General features: G+C 30.3%; 1 protein-coding gene across 2 annotated transcripts in view; it reads right to left on the bottom strand.

Moving 5' to 3' along the window:
• LOC141449597 (alpha-tocopherol transfer protein-like) overlaps positions 1-12,816 on the bottom strand; it is an 88,407-nt gene extending 75,591 nt beyond the window's left edge. For both annotated transcript variants that reach the window (XM_074119157.1, XM_074119158.1), the window contains exons 1-3: positions 12,697-12,816; positions 10,226-10,290; positions 9,926-10,117 (exon numbers count right to left, since the gene is read on the bottom strand). The gene's annotated coding sequence lies outside the window, so the exon portion shown is untranslated. The remainder of the gene's footprint in view (positions 1-9,925; positions 10,118-10,225; positions 10,291-12,696) is intronic.
• Between the last annotated feature and the right edge of the window lie 1,617 nt (positions 12,817-14,433).

The raw sequence follows: 14,433 nt of genomic DNA, 5'->3' as shown, positions 1-14,433 counted from the left end.
ATTAATTCTTTTAATTTAATGAATTAAAAAGCAAGTTATTTGATTTTTTTTTTCTATTTATAAAAAATCAGGTGCAATTAATTTGTTTCTAGGTGTCTGTCTACTTGAAATAGTCACACTTTTAAACATGTAACAAAAATAAAAGGATGTAGAGCACATCGGTATATCATGTTCCTATTGCACAACACAAATAACAGTACACGTGAAATAGATTATGTAAGACTTTGGCGGCCTTATTTATAAAAAACTGTACCGCTATTAGTAGTTGCACAAAATTCATGTACGAATTATCTAGTAAGTTCTTTAGATGGAGAAGGAAATCATAGAATGAAATAGAATTCAAAAAATAGGCATACTGATTAGTTTCTCTTGCCTATCAATTCAAGTTTTAAAATAATGTTCTATTTTTCATTATTTGAGATAGAATTAATTTGTTTATCCTCTTGCTGTATTTGTAATTGTTTGCAATAATATTAATGTATTATCCTCTGGTATTTTATTTATTTTTTTTGTTAACTATGTGCGATAAAAATAATTTATTATCCTCTTATCACTTTGGGTGTTGTCCAAAATTATAAGTATCAGAAACATTCCAAGTAACAGAGAAGCTCTAATTCACTAATTTACTTCCAACTTGGTTCTTATCAACATTACACTGGGAGTAAAATCCTACATTTCACAAAAATTTAACTTTACAGGGCCAATTCCCTTCCCTAGAAAACTGCCATAAAAAAATTTATTTTTATTTTTTAAAGAAACGATAAATATATCTATGCTTATGAATGAAATTTATAGAAATACTGGGGATTTTGGGGAAATCTCATTAAATTGAGAATCCATTGATTAAAGATCACTTCAGTAAAAAGACCAGTTAAAATAATATTGTCTTCTTACTCGGACTTAAGTAACACATTTGACTCCCCTTAACAGTATAGAACTGATAGAATCGTCATTAATACAAAAATTGCATTTAGAGGTAATCTAGACTCCTCTGTGAAAAATCTATAATCGAATTTTCAGAAAAAATGATTCTAATAAACGATGTAGATTTATGTGTTTGTTATCACTAGGGAACGGATTCGTATGTATTTACATATTTTTTTCTAGGCAATTTACAGACGTTTTTCAACTAGAAGTATTCATACTGACACTTGTTAAGCCGTTTGAGTCTACTTTTATTTCACATATTTCCACATATTTGGATGTTATCGCATATTTATACATATTTGATTAAAATAAATAAATATTTCTACATATTTAATCAAAATATGTACATATTTTTCATTTTGAGCATATTTTCATAATTGGGAGGTGGTTGACAGGAACTGTGAACCACAGACTGTAGGGCTGTGAATCACAGTGGGTACAATGGTTATTGTAATTTACACAGAATGCTGCTAAACAGTGACGGGCACTTGTTAGTTCTTTGAAGTTGTGTGACGTTGTCTGTTCTTTCAGCTCGTTCATTGAAGTGTCCAATTCATTTCGTTTGGTCACTTAGTGTATTCTTTTTTGGGTGAAATGCCACGAAACAAACAACTGGTTGCTAAATAGTTTCCAGCAGAACTTTTTCAAAGTGATGGAGACATTTTGTACTGCACAGCTTGTGACAAGCGCGATTCTTGCTCTCAACGTTCCCAAGTCACCCAACATATTGCCACCGGATCGCACATAGAGAATAAAAACAGAAAGAAAGAGAGGACGTCCTATCAAGCCTTCCTTACATCTCCATCATCAAGTAAGTCTACTCTAGTACAGATCTGTGTCGGGCTTTGGTTAGAGCAGATATCCCTTTCCACAAACTTAAAAATCCTCATTTCAAACGATTCTTAGAGACCTATATTGGGAAAAAAATGCCTGACGAGAGCACTCTGCGGAAAAACTACCTGGAAGATATCTATAAAGATACACTAACCAAAATTCGAGAACATATCAAAGATGGTCTCCACTGAGCCTGCCTTCTCCAGAGGTATTTGTTGCCCCTCGAGAGCTGAGGGTGGCGTAACAATTTGGCGCCCAACATGGGGCTCGAGTAAAACAAACAAAGGGATCCTTTTAACATCTTCATCTTGAACCGGAAGGAGAATTTTAGGTTCCCTATGATGGATGTGTACAGGCTGTTGAAGGAAGAGTTGCAGTATGAACTGGAAATAAGGAAAATTAACTCTAATAAATTATTATAAATTGTAAAAATGTTCTTTTCTTGTATAAATAATTATAACTTACCCCCCCACCCAAAAAAAAATCCATTTTCATAAAAAAAAATGTCCATTTTACTTAAATATTCCAGAAAATATTTTAAGAAAATCACATATTTTCCACATAATTGACGAAAATAAATGCATATTTTAATTAAATATTTGGCATTTTTAAATACATAAAAATCCGTTCCTTAGTTATCACTATACTATACATTTTTTTTAATTTTATTTTTAATTTAGAAGTGTCCTAAATGAAATCTTTCTAGACAAATTTTCAAATAAAAGTTATATATCTACATATTCGCAACTAGGACAACAAGTTAAAGGAAAATCGTTGGGGCCGTTTTCGAAAAAATCCTCCCCCTCAAAAACAACTGACAAATTTATTCGGTACAACGCTATGTACCGGCTGACTGACTTTAACCGACCAAAACCTTATTCTGCCATCAATGTTAACTAGCACCTGAAGTAAATATTTATCAAATTACAACTTTCTGTCATTTCGAGTTACAGAGGATACGTACACATACGTAACATGCAAGGAAAGAAAGAAAATAAACTTCTATTTTGCCTTGGGACAGTATCCCTTAAGTGCAACATTAAAAAAGGTTCATTAAATAATAGATATCAAACATAAAATCTCTTTTCTAAACTGATAAACATTTACAAATACTTTCTTAACTATGTAACAATATTAATTATTAGATAATTGATTAACTATTGAATTAAATTTAAATATAAATAGGTAAATATATTTAAATTAATTGGCGTCACCTTTTGAACAGCTCCATTAAATAATTATGCAATTTAGTTTTAAATGTTGCTAGTGTAGTTTTATTTATTAAAGATAGAGATTAAAGAGTTCCTGAATAAAGAGGATTGATTTGGGAATGAATTTTTACAAGTAACTGTTCTGAATGATTAAATGTGTATTGACAGCTATGGTGTATCTGAGATCTAACTGGGCCTTTACTGCTGTATCAGAGCGAGTGCTGATTCCTGAAGAACTTGTACAAGAAGTTATCAAGGGAATACTTTCTTCGCCCAAACCACATTTTTGGACTCACAAGACCTCAACATGGATATTTCAAGTGAAAACTCAAAATTTGGAAAATTGCAACACCTTCTCTGATTAATGGAGAAAATGCAATGTTTTAATGAAATAAGTTCAAGCCATACTTAGATGGCGGAAGATTTAAACTTATAACCTTAATAAACAAGACACTATTAAAAGTCATGGTATGTACGAGTCATTCAAATATTTCTTTTTAACTTACCAACCAGAGATTGTTGTGAACAGTGTATTTTAGATATCCCTCGGGATCTACCTAAAGGATAGCAAATGTCTTTATTTCATTTTTATTTTTAACTAAAAACAGATCAATAATCCAATTTACAGAAACAACAATAATTTTAATAATAACATATAACTAGACTCCCACGCGGAGGTGTCAGGTTCGAATCCAGCTGCTGACCTCTTAGATTTTCTCTTTCTAGGAGCTTCTTACAGCTCACTGTCCGGTGATGGCAGTGTTGTCTGTAACGAGAGAACACTGTCCGGAGGCCGGCTGTGCACTGTAAAAAGCTCCGGGCGCTAATAACCTCAGCTGTTGATGCGCCAAAAAAATAAAAATAAAATAAAATAAATTAATAACATAAATAATACTAATAGTTCTCAGTCTATAATTTAGGTTTATAATTAGGCTTTAGCATTTTATTTTACCTTTTAGAGGTTTATATACAAATTTATACAGTAAAAATAGCTCAAAGAAATAGTTCATATCTGACTTTATTCAGAAAATTTTGTATATTAGTGCCAAAGAAATCTAAGTCAAAATGATTGGCTGTCCGCATCATACGAAAGATAGGGCAGTAAAAAACGTAATTATGCTTGCAGTACTGTACATTGAACTGAGAAGAATGTCGTGTAGTATGGGATGAGATATTAAAAGAAATTAGAGAAAGAAGGTAAGGACAGTCTTTTTTACTTAGTTACCGCTTCACCTATTATGTTAAAATTTTTAATTTTCAAATGATTTTCTACTTTTATCGCTAAATTAATGTGCAGGAGAGGCATTTCGAGCATTTTAATGAGGATGAATGCTTGCATAATACCAGGTTCGAAGATGTTCACAAGAGTTTAACTTCTAAATTACTGAAATCAGATTTTTTTTTTTACATTTCAAAGCAACTAACACTCCATTTTTTGTCATATTTTTTCTGAATTATTATGTTTTTTTGTACAAATTTCTATACAATTATGTTTATTTAACTTTTGTAATAGTACAAGAAGGTTATAAGGAACACAATATGCCAAACGAATATAAAAAATAATTACAATTTCATAGACTGAAATATTTAAGAAAATACATTATTAGAATTCCAGGGGAATAGCTGCAAGAATGCTGTCTCCATTCAATTTGTAATCAAAGTAAAAAGTGTTATTATAAATTGAAGTATGATTTTTAAGATTAGAACTATTTGTAGGTTTCTTATTTTTTTAACTTTAAGTACCAAATAATAGTGCATCCTTTTTTTTCTTTTTTTTAATGTAACTAAATACTAAACAAATAATAGAATTGTATATAATTTTCCTGAATGCCATACCATTTGTTTTACTGGTACGTCTACATTGACCACATTCCTACTGTCACTTAGTACCTCACGTACTAGTTCTAGTCGACATGTTAGTGAAGAGCTAATATTTTATTCTGAAGTTTAATAGATACTTCTACCAGTGTGATATAACACACGACTGAAGCACAATTTTTCCTGTTAGCATAGTTTCAGGAAGTGTTGTTAATAGCTTTGCACGGATTTAATAAATTCCCTGGCGTTAGAGGTACTCTCGACAAGAGTAAAAATTGAAATTTAACGAATATTTTCAATAATTTTTACTACGGTGCAATTAAATATTATAATCCAATATTATAAAAGCTGCGACTTTGAACTCACGTTGTATATTTCAAGTTAAATAATCTAGAACATTATTATTATTATTTTCCCCCTCCAAAAGGGGGTTAATGATTATTTTGAGGTTTTAACGAATATTTTCAATAATCTTCTTTAAGTAATAATTGTCAAACTAGTTTATTAAAAACAGTAACTATCCTTTGCTTAATTCTCAATTGATTGTCTACACGATTCAATTAAACAAACATTAGAAAGCTCACAGATAGTATAAACTTTTTCTTTGTATTATTCTTTTGATTAGATTAAATTTTCTATTCTTAAGAGTAAAATACTTTAGCGTTGCCACAGCAATTTCTAATTTTTGTTTGAGTTAGTATTCCAATAAACATGTAATTCTTCTAGTGAAATGAAAACACATTAAGGAAATCGAACATGTCCCACAATGTTGTACAATACTGCTGACTCCACTCCCTTCTAAATTTTGCTGATTTGTTTGCACAACATTTTTCTTCAGTTTTATTAAAATATAAAAGATTTTTAATGGTTCTACTTCTTATTGTGACCCATTATTTTAATCATAACTATATTTGTAACACTTAGGAGATATTATGGCTAAACTCGATTGCTTTTAAACTTTAAAACATCAATATGATGAAAACAATAGTCATAGAAAAATTATTTGAATAATTAGTTCAAGATAAAATTGCCTTCTACTTAAAAAATATCACTTTCAAACGGTAAAGTCTGGTATCACACCCAGCAAATTCGATTCCACCAATCTCCATCAATATCAGGTTTTTACCTTAGTAGCTTTAGATTATACTTCAGAGGGTGAAGCCATTTATGTAGTAGATAGAACTTATACAGCTACTTAAACTAAGAAGATTAGATTAAACAACTATGATTTATCTCAAAATTTTCAATTTCCATATTTATTTTGTAAAATAATAAACAATATTACTGTACATATAAAAATATCATCATTATCATTGAAAATTTTCACATATCCGGATATTTATGTAGAATTTTTAAAATTCTTTAGTGTGCCTTAAAAGAATTCTTTGGACATTTGGTATCCCATTGAGTAACTTATATGAACAAAATGAAATTAGTTTATCACAGACAATTATCGGGAAGAATCGATTAATTTTATTTGGATGGTAAAGTTAGAAGATCAAATGTCCACGGACATACTCCTCTTCCGTCTCCAGGAGAATCGATTGACAATCTTTTGTAGTTCAAGATTGTATATTCAATCATTCATTGCTAAAGACCTACTTAGCAGAATCAATTTTCTATATTCCAAATCATAAGACCCATTTTATTATCTATTTCTAATTTCTATTGAAGCTGCCCGTCGTAATTTTACAAAGAATACTCCAATCGTGAGAGATCTCACAGCTTGGGAATGATGTTCCTGACTTTTTAATTTTTTCCACAGGGATGTTTCTTCTTTAAAAAACTGTCAGAAACAAAACAGTTTGGACGGACAAATGTTTTCGTTTTACGCTACCTATTATTGTAAAAAATTTATAACTTGTATTTTAATATAAATTAAATATTTTTATTTTATTCATTATACTTTTTTCCTATAATTGCCCTGTACTTTATTTTTTACTTTAATCCTGTTAATTACAATAAAGTTGTGTTATCCATCAAAATAAATAATTTTAAAAAGCTGGCATTTTATAAATAGGAAAAGTATTAATACATACATTAAGACTGTCCGGTAGAACACTGGGATAAGGGCTTATTATCAAAAACTGCACGAAGAAGGGTAATAGTTAAACAACTCCAAACTTTGACAATTTTAAATATCATATTTTTTTTGTTTTAGTTTCTGAGAATTTATAAGTGAAACCAATTACGAATTATCGCCAAATAAAAATGAGTAAAGCAAAGTAATTCCTGCCTATATTTTCAGGCGGCCTTCACGTCCAACTGCCGATCAGGATGTCGCAGACGGAGGCGGGTAACAAACATACTTTGCGTTAAATTTATCATATTAACCAATAAATAAAATCCATGACCTAGACCGGGAATCGAACCTAATACAACAATATATGTTAGCTTTTCAGGCCTGCCTCTAACCACTCACTATCGTCAAGTAAATAGAAATCTCTTTCCTTTCAAATTAAATTAGCTTTTTGCATAACAAACATGTTTTTTTTCCTTTTAGAGTATAATATTACAAGAGTTTTGGAAAAAACGAATGTTTTCAAATTTGTCATTTTTGCAATATCCCCACTCTAAATAAGAAAAGTAATAATATTACGGTTATAAGGTAAATATGTACTGTACTAATATTTATCAAAGAATATTCACATATTTCTTCTCTCTTTCACTAAAACAAAAACGCAAACTCACAAACCACAAGTGAGAGAAAATTCAATGGAATTAAATTATTTACAGAGGGAGCTAATGGCGAGTAAAGATGTTCGAAACTTACTCAAAATTAAAGCCTTTATGAGAAAAAAATGACGAAATGAGAAAGTATATATATATTTATATATACTCCTTAACAAAAACTTACAGTTTAAAATGTTAAGTATAAGGGTTGATTAAACGCCAAAAGGTACACAAATCAGCAAGTACCCAACATTTCATTAATACTTCATTAATATTTAAGTAATTCTACTGCATTAATTTTCATTAATAAGTTATTTTTTAGAATTTATTAGATGTCACAGACCCTTATGCTGGCCATTTTCGTCTACAAAATATACGTTCAAGTAGCACTGTAGATTGACTGTAATATCTAGTTATCTATAATAATGAAACTATTAATTACAGGTTAAAAAGAAAAACGTTACAAAAAATAAAAAAAAATTATGAGGCTAAAAAATTCAAAACTTTCTTTTAAAAGAAACTTCACCAACATACATCAATGATTTTCAAAAATCGTCGGTTTAAGTTCATTCTTCGATTAAAGTAATTGTTATTTTATGAAGTAGTCAAACGTTTATAATAATTATCTGGCTTTATCGCAAGTAACATAGTTTTCTTCAATTACATTCTCAATGTAGGTATTCATCCCACAATGTTGTATATATGTAATATAAAGTAAATAAGATATGCATATTTTTAGGGCAGCTAATTATTCCAGTATTTTACTATAAGTAAAATTAGGGGGACTAAATTAAATTACAATCGAGAAATCAATAATTGTTGTTGAATAATCTACTTGTTATAACTGTGTGTTATTTGTGCTCACGAATATTTCGGTAAGACGAATTCAAGACAGTAGCCGACTCTAACTTTGTATTTTTCTACTTTAACATGCATGTACATATTTATGTGATTTATCATAATTATAACAAAAAAATATTATAAATGAAGTGGCCAGCATAAGGGTCTGTGACATCTAATAAATTCTAAAAAATAACTTATTAATGAAAATTAATGCAGTAGAATTACTTAAATATTAATGAAGTATTAATGAAATGTTGGGTACTTGCTGATTTGTGTACCTTTTGGCGTTTAATCAACCCTTATACTTAACATTTTAAACTGTAAGTTTTTGTTAAGGAGATTTTTGTACCTTTTGGATAGATTTTCCTTTTTGTCTATTTTACAAAGTTACATATCTGCTTTACAGATTTTTTTAAAATTTGGAATAAGCAATTCTATAATTATAACCTGATAAGGTGTTAAGTCGGAACCGTAACTACCACTGGAGAGATCTTTTTAAAGAATGATTATAGTTGCGGTCCCCCAAACCATCCCCAATAACAATGTTTTTGAAAAAGCGTAGGAAGGTATTTGTACGTGAATATCAAAATTAAACTGCGATTTCAGTACTTCCTTTTAAGAGGAGTAAGAAAAATAAACTACGATTGCAGTACTTCTCCCTAAAAGGCAAAGATTTTTTAATCGAACGACAATTCATTGATTTAAATCGGTTCACTCATTGATTATTTAAACGATTGCAGTACTTCCTCTTAGTAGGTGCAAGAGCATCAGCAACGTAGAGGAGCTTTAACCACTTATTCGAGCTGAATTTTATCAAAATCGTACTAAGCGTTATAGAAATATTGGTAATAATAGTTTTAGAAAGGGCCTTATTTGGGTGGGGCGAACTCCCCTCCTTATGAGGCACGGCGTCGAGACTTTTAAAGTGCAAATCTGTACAAAATTTCGATTCGAATGACACTTCGGTCGGTTCACGTGTCGATAATTTGAAACGATTGCTATACTTCCCCTTAACAAGTGTAAGAGCCGATCGCCGCTTTAATGTTACGTAGGGGAGCCCTAACCCTATCATCCTACCAAATTTTATCAAAATCGGGCCAAGATTTACAGAGTAATTAGTAATAATAATTTTGGAGGGGGCCTTACATTAAGGGGGCTAACTCCTCTCCCATTCGATGTACAGGATCGAGACCCCCAAAAGGCACATCTACATAAAATTCCGAATCCAATGACACCTCATTCATGAAAATCGGTTCACGCGTTTAGGCGCTACGTTGTTTACAAAAAAGGTAACAACAAGAACAAGAACAACAAGAAGAAGAAGAAGAACAAGAACAAGAACATTTTTTGAAAAAGCGGTTTTTGCTCATTTTCGGCAACTTTTTTCTCGAAACCTATTAGATCTGGGTGGTTGCAAAAAAATTACAGTTATGAAGGAGGGTTTGGAGTAAGATTTAAAGAAAATTTGGGAATTTTATCTTTTATAGAAAAAGAGAAAAAAATTGTCAAAGTTGGGTGTTTTTCAACGTTACGCTTTTTCGTGCAGTTTTTGATGGTCAACCCTTATACAACTGTCCTACCGGACAGTTTTAATATATTCCTATTTATCTTATGTTTACCTTTCTATAAATGATTACTTCACATGTAGCAAGTCCCCTTCAAACTGCACTTTTGCATAGATAAAACATAATAAAGGGGTTGTGTGCGTTTCTATGCGTCAACATCTGAACACTCTTTTTGGAAGTGAGTAGAAAAAGGAAAGTCATAGCAGTTCTAATTGGATAGATGCTTTAAAGGGCCTGGCACTGCACCTGATAAATCATTTAAAAAATATATATATTAGTGGTAAAATACCTATAATTACTTTAGTTTGATATGGTTAGCTTTTTAACATCCAAACCTTGAAATTTACTACTAACCGTTTACACGTTGAATCACACCATCTCATTTCTTTCAAATATATTCATTTTCTTTCCAAAATAACCTTTAAAAACAATACATAAAATTAGTCCAACAGATGCATTTCATTAATTTTCACTTGGTATTAATATTCAAATTACTTTCTCATTTGATTTTCTTCCTTTTTTTTGGTGTTGTATTGAATTAATAGAATAATATTCTTTACTTGCAGTAAACTTTTAAGAGTCATGTTTTTATCTCAAATAAGAATTATTTAACAATATTTTGGCAAAAATATTGAAAAAATTAAAACTGTCCGGTAGGACAGTTGTATAAGGGTTGACCATCAAAAACTGCACGAAAAAGCGTAACGTTGAAAAACACCCAACTTTGACAATTTTTTTCTCTTTTTCTACAAAAGATAAAATTCCCAAATTTTCTTTAAAATATGGGGCAAACCCTCCTTTATAGCTGTAATTTTTTTGCAACAACCCACATCTAATAGGTATCGAGAAAAAAGTTGCCAAAAATGAGCAAAAACGGCATTTTCAGAAAATGTTCTTGTTCTTCTTGTTACCTTTTTTGTAAACAACGTAGCGCCTAAACGCGTGAACCAATTTTCATGAATGAGGTGTCATTCGATTCGGAATTTTATGTAGATGTGCCTTTTGGGGGTCTCGACGCTGTACACCGAATGGGAGAGGAGTTAGCCCCCTTTATGTAAGGCCCCCTCCAAAATTATTATTACTAATTACTCTGTAAATCTCGGCCCGATTTTGATAAAATTTGGTAGGATGATAGGGTTAGGGCTCCCCTACGTAATATTAAAGCGGCGATCTGCTCTTACACTTATTAAGGGGAAGTATAGCAATCATTTCAAATTATCGACACGTGAACCGATTTTCATGAATGAAGTGTCATTCGAATCGAAATTTTGTACAGATTTGCACTTTGAAAGTCTCGATGCTGTGCCTTATAAGGGGAGGAGTTTGCCTCACCCAAATAAGGCCCTTTCTAAAACTATTACCAATATTTCTATAACCCTTAGTCCGATTTTGATAAAATTTAGCACGAAGAAGCGGTTAAAGCTCCTCTACGTGGCTGTGAAGTGCCATCATGCTCTTACTCCTACCAAGAGGAAGTACTGCAATCGTTAAAATAATCAATGAGTGAACCGATTTACATCAATGAATTGCCGTTCGATTCAAAATCTTTGTCTGTATTCGCAGTTTATTTTTCTTACTCCTCTTAAAAGGAAGTACTGAAATCGCAGTTTAATTTTTCTATTTACGTACAAATACCTTCCTATTTTATTCAAAACGCTTTATCAAAAAAATTGTTATTGAGGATGGTTTGTGGACCGCAACTATAATCATTCTTTAAAAAGATCTCTTCAGTGGTAGTTACGGTTCCGACTTAACACCTTATCAGGTTATAATGATAGTATTGCTTATTCCAAATTTTAAAAAAATCTGTAAAGCAGATATGTAACTATACAAAATAGACAAAAAGGAAAATCTATCCAAAAAGTACAAAAATCTCCTTAACAAAAACTTACAGTTTAAAATGTTAAGTATAAGGGTTGATTAAACGCCAAAAGGTACACAAATCAGAAGTACCCAACATTTCATTAGTACTTCATTGATATTATTTAAGTAATTTTACTGCATTAATTTTCATTAACATTTTTTAGAATTATTAGATGTCACAGACCCTTATGCTGGCCACTTCATTTATAATATTTTTTTGTTATAATTGTTATAAAATGTATATTATATCTTCGTTATTAAATAGGTACTTTATTTTAACTCTATTCCAAATTATTCTTATGATTTCTCTTTAATGTGCCCTTTATTCTGACACATATTCATGCTTGTTAAAGTAGAAAAAGACAAAGTTAGAGTCGGCTACTGTTTAAAAAATTTGAATCACGGAGGATCTAAAACAATATTTCAGTCTTGAATTCGTCTCACCGAAATATTCGTGAGCACAGATAACACACAGTTACTAACAAGTAGATTATTCAACAATAATTATTCATTTCTCAATTTTAATTTAATTTAGTCCCCTTAATTTTACTTATAGTAAAATGCTGGAATAATTAGCTGTCCTAAAAAGTATGCAAATTTTATTAAAATGCATATATATAGATAAAAAGATATTACAGTCAATCAATTTAAGTTAAATGGTGTGCTACTTGAACAAATATATTGTAGATGAAAATGGCCAGCATAAGGGTCTGTGACATCTAATAATTCTAAAAAATGTTAATGAAAATTAATGCAGTAAAATTACTTAAATAATATCAATGAAGTACTAATGAAATGTTGGGTACTTCTGATTTGTGTACCTTTTGGCGTTTAATCAACCCTTATACTTAACATTTTAAACTGTAAGTTTTTGTTAAGGAGATTAATGATATAATAGTTAACTTTCAAAAGCAACTATTAATGTATTAAACATTTTTTAATAATGATAAAAAAAATCTCACCAGATTTATGAAGAGGAAGTGGCATAAATTCATTTGTGGCTTCTTATATTAAAGCTTACATACTGTGCGCCGCCTCCGTGCTGTTATTGTAGAACTCAAGTCACATCGTTAAGTTGATTTCTAGAACAACAGATGTTCTATAATTAAACACAAAAAAGTAACTAACACATAAATAGAAAGAAATAAAGGATTGAAGAGTTAGCTTAATAATAAGCTGACAGAGGTAGAGCAATCTATACAAAGGGGCTGACCAAACTATACTTAAAATGATTCCCTACAACTTTTAGGATTGTTTAAATTTCATACAAATGCTCTAATATAAAGGGCTAAAGTAACATATACTATGAAATTACAAATAATAAAAAAAAGATTTCGTTCCCAAGCGAAAGAGTTCCAGCCATTTCTTCAGAGACCTTAGCACCTCTATTCCTCAGACCGACATATAAAGTAACCTCGATTACTCTAAACATAATCACACAGAGAATGGTGATGTGGCCAACTGATGGTTTAGAGAACCATTATCACTCTCATCAATACCAAAATTTCCACATTTTACTTTTCAAACTTGAAATTCTGACATAAATATTTTGTTTTACTTTATTTCACTTACAATTGTCTTTGGCCATCTAACAAATGTGATAACATGTATCAATAATTTCAAGGAACAAAATGAATTCCAACAAAGAAAAACAAGTTTTAGAAAACACATAAGAATTCCAGATCCCAGCGCATTTGGTTTTAGCCTCAAAAACTGTAACAACTAAACTAAGATGTAGTAATTCATGGTTACATGAACGAGATTATTCCAAGAAAGACGGAGTGGATGGCCAATTTATAAAAAAAGATTGCTCATTTACTTGAATTTCTCTTGAAAAATTATAGATGAATTATTTTACTAAAATCTAAAATACAGGTTTAGGGTTATTCTGTACAAATATATATATCTTTATAAATATATATATTAAACGCTTACACTGGGAAAACAAATGTAATGTTAAATTAGAATAATAACTGCTGTACCTTACCTACTTTTAATGTTCATAATAATCTGAGAAAACTTTCTTCTAATAACAGTAGCTAACCGAACATGCCGATTTTTTCCAATCAAAAGATATAAAAATTCCATAAGGCAAAATGTTATTTTATGAAGAAGTTTCCTGCTATTTTCAAATACATCTTCATAAAAACTTAATATTAATAAAATGTGGATTAATGCCTAAAATCTAAAATTAATCACTTCAACGTATTAGTCTTAAAATGAAACCACATATTTGTTACATTTAATGAGAATGAATATTAACATTAATACCCGTTACTTTACAAAACATACTAAACAAAACAATAAATGTAACCATCAATATTTTAAATAACCTCTTACGCTGCAAACAATGCAACGTGTGTGCTTTAGTGCTATCTATTGGCTTATATCGAAACTGATCTTGTTAATTATGTTCTTTGGCTTTTTCGACATCTGGTATGTAAATTAAACATTATATTTAGGTATTATCTGAGAAAAATTACATTATCATTATACATTACATTATCTTAGAAAAAAAAATTCTTGCAGATAATTGTAACTACTGAACTAGAAAGAATCGCTGCTATTTTTAAGAATGAATATTTGGAAATTTCATAAAATCAAATACTTTGTGTAAAAAATTAAATCAATTAATTTATGTATATCATTGGCGTTATCATACATATTTTCAAGAGTATGTAAGTTGTTAGTGGGCAAAT

Source organism: Rhodnius prolixus, unplaced genomic scaffold, assembly GCF_049639745.1.
Source record: "Rhodnius prolixus isolate KJV_2025 unplaced genomic scaffold, Rpr scaffold_2, whole genome shotgun sequence".
Lineage (NCBI taxonomy): Eukaryota > Metazoa > Arthropoda > Insecta > Hemiptera > Reduviidae > Rhodnius > Rhodnius prolixus.
The sequence above is the reverse complement of the archived record's forward strand: the minus strand, read 5'-3'. Positions and strand labels throughout refer to the sequence as shown.